The sequence below is a fragment of the Limanda limanda genome, chromosome 7 (genome assembly GCF_963576545.1).
Source record: "Limanda limanda chromosome 7, fLimLim1.1, whole genome shotgun sequence".
Taxonomy (NCBI): Eukaryota; Metazoa; Chordata; class Actinopteri; order Pleuronectiformes; family Pleuronectidae; genus Limanda; species Limanda limanda.
The window spans coordinates 27,538,972-27,541,471 of NC_083642.1; the positions used below are offsets into that span (position 1 = coordinate 27,538,972).

At 45.7% G+C, this 2,500-nt stretch overlaps 7 non-coding genes and 1 pseudogene across 7 annotated transcripts in view; all 8 read right to left on the reverse strand.

The window, feature by feature from the left end:
• Positions 1-123: 123 nt before the first annotated feature.
• Positions 124-242, reverse strand: LOC133005840 (5S ribosomal RNA). Its single transcript, XR_009678406.1, has one exon. It is a non-coding gene; the product is annotated as a 5S ribosomal RNA (ribosomal RNA).
• Positions 243-456: 214 nt separating this feature from the next.
• LOC133007841 (5S ribosomal RNA) lies at positions 457-575 on the reverse strand (annotated as a pseudogene).
• A 214-nt stretch (positions 576-789) lies between these two features.
• On the reverse strand, positions 790-908 carry LOC133005841 (5S ribosomal RNA). Its single transcript, XR_009678407.1, has one exon. It is a non-coding gene; the product is annotated as a 5S ribosomal RNA (ribosomal RNA).
• A 214-nt stretch (positions 909-1,122) lies between these two features.
• Positions 1,123-1,241, reverse strand: LOC133005842 (5S ribosomal RNA). Its single transcript, XR_009678408.1, has one exon. It is a non-coding gene; the product is annotated as a 5S ribosomal RNA (ribosomal RNA).
• A 214-nt stretch (positions 1,242-1,455) lies between these two features.
• LOC133007522 (5S ribosomal RNA) lies at positions 1,456-1,574 on the reverse strand. Its single transcript, XR_009679988.1, has one exon. It is a non-coding gene; the product is annotated as a 5S ribosomal RNA (ribosomal RNA).
• Positions 1,575-1,788: 214 nt separating this feature from the next.
• LOC133006763 (5S ribosomal RNA) lies at positions 1,789-1,907 on the reverse strand. The gene has a single exon (XR_009679275.1). It is a non-coding gene; the product is annotated as a 5S ribosomal RNA (ribosomal RNA).
• Positions 1,908-2,121: 214 nt separating this feature from the next.
• Positions 2,122-2,240, reverse strand: LOC133005843 (5S ribosomal RNA). The gene has a single exon (XR_009678409.1). It is a non-coding gene; the product is annotated as a 5S ribosomal RNA (ribosomal RNA).
• Positions 2,241-2,454: 214 nt separating this feature from the next.
• LOC133005844 (5S ribosomal RNA) overlaps positions 2,455-2,500 on the reverse strand; it is a 119-nt gene continuing 73 nt past the window's right edge. Inside the window, exon 1 of the ribosomal RNA XR_009678410.1 lies at positions 2,455-2,500. This exon is cut by the window's right edge and continues 73 nt beyond it. This is a non-coding gene — a ribosomal RNA (5S ribosomal RNA).

Sequence of the window (2,500 nt, forward strand, 5' to 3'; positions counted from 1 at the left end):
TAATGTCAGGGTTCCCTATCCTTGTTTTCTTTGATGGTGAGTCTTTCCTGCTCTTTCCAAGATGTTTCTCCTTTAAAGCAGCAGCAACCGTTCCCTCTGCTGGTTGCAAAGCAAATTCGAAAAAGCTTACAGCACCTGGTATTCCCAGGCGGTCTCCCATCCAAGTACTAACCAAGCCCGACCCTGCTTAGCTTCCGAGATCAGACGAGATCGGGCGTGCTCAGGGTGGTATGGCCGTAAGCGAGAGACTCAACCTACAATACCTTATTTATACATGTGAACCACCACCACCATCATCAAATCATGACAATTATCAATCATTTCCATCAGTAATAATGTCAGGGTTCCATATCCTTGTTTTCTTTGATGGTGAGTCTTTCCTGCTCTTTCCAAGATGTCTCTCCTTTAAAGCAGCAGCAACCGTTCCCTCTGCTGGTTGCAAAGCAAATTCTAAAAAGCTTCCAGCACCTGGTATTCTCAGGCGGTCTCCCATCCAAGAACTAACCAAGCACGACCCTGCTTAGCTTCCGAGATCAGACGAGATCCGGCGTGCTCAGGGTGGTTTGGCCGTAAGCGAAAGACTCAACCCACAATACCTTATTTATACATGTGAACCACCACCACCATCATCAAATCATGACAATTATCAATCATTTCCATCAGTAATAATGTCAGGGTTCCATATCCTTGTTTTCTTTGATGGTGAGTCTTTCCTGCTCTTTCCAAGATGTTTCTCCTTTAAAGCAGCAGCAACCGTTCCCTCTGCTGGTTGCAAAGCAAATTCGAAAAAGCTTACAGCACCTGGTATTCCCAGGCGGTCTCCCATCCAAGTACTAACCAAGCCCGACCCTGCTTAGCTTCCGAGATCAGACGAGATCGGGCGTGCTCAGGGTGGTATGGCCGTAAGCGAAAGACTCAACCCACAATACCTTATTTATACATGTGAACCACCACCACCATCATCAAATCATGACAATTATCAATCATTTCCATCAGTAATAATGTCAGGGTTCCATATCCTTGTTTTCTTTGATGTTGAGTCTTTCCTGCTCTTTCCAAGATGTTTCTCCTTTAAAGCAGCAGCAACCGTTCCCTCTGCTGGTTGCAAAGCAAATTCGAAAAAGCTTACAGCACCTGGTATTCCCAGGCGGTCTCCCATCCAAGTACTAACCAAGCCCGACCCTGCTTAGCTTCCGAGATCAGACGAGATCGGGCGTGCTCAGGGTGGTATGGCCGTAAGCGAAAGACTCAACCCACAATACCTTATTTATACATGTGAACCACCACCACCATCATCAAATCATGACAATTATCAAGCATTTCCATCAGTAATAATGTCAGGGTTCCATATCCTTGTTTTCTTTGATGGTGAGTCTTTCCTGCTCTTTCCAAGATGTTTCTCCTTTAAAGCAGCAGCAACCGTTCCCTCAGCTGGTTGCAAAGCAAATTCGAAAAAGCTTACAGCACCTGGTATTCCCAGGCGGTCTCCCATCCAAGTACTAACCAAGCCCGACCATGCTTAGCTTCCTAGATCAGACGAGATCGGGCGTGCTCAGGGTGGTATGGCCGTAAGCGAAAGACTCAACCCACAATACCTTATTTATACATGTGAACCACCACCACCATCATCAAATCATGACAATTATCAATCATTTCCATCAGTAATAATGTCAGGGTTCCATATCCTTGTTTTCTTTGATGGTGAGTCTTTCCTGCTCTTTCCAAGATGTTTCTCCTTTAAAGCAGCAGCAACCATTCCCTCTGCTGTTTGCAAAGCAAATTCGAAAAAGCTTACAGCACCTGGTATTCCCAGGCGGTCTCCCATCCAAGTACTAACCAAGCCCGACCCTGCTTAGCTTCCAAGATCAGACGAGATCGGGCGTGCTCAGGGTGGTATGGCCGCAAGCGAAAGACTCAACCCACAATACCTTATTTATACATGTGAACCACCACCACCATCATCAAATCATAACAATTATCAATCATTTCCATCAGTAATAATGTCAGGGTTCCATATCCTTGTTTTCTTTGATGGTGAGTCTTTCCTGCTCTTTCCAAGATGTTTCTCCTTTAAAGCAGCAGCAACCGTTCCCTCTGCTGGTTGCAAAGCAAATTCGAAAAAGCTTACAGCACCTGGTATTCCCAGGCGGTCTCCCATCCAAGTACTAACCAAGCCCGACCCTGCTTAGCTTCCGAGATCAGACGAGATCGGGCGTGCTCAGGGTGGTATGGCCGTAAGCGAAAGACTCAACCCACAATACCTTATTTATACATGTGAACCACCACCACCATCATCAAATCATGACAATTATCAATCATTTCCATCAGTAATAATGTCAGGGTTCCATATCCTTGTTTTCTTTGATGTTGAGTCTTTCCTGCTCTTTCCAAGATGTTTCTCCTTTAAAGCAGCAGCAACCGTTCCCTCTGCTGGTTGCAAAGCAAATTCGAAAAAGCTTACAGCACCTGGTATTCCCAGGCGGTCTCCCATCCAAGTACT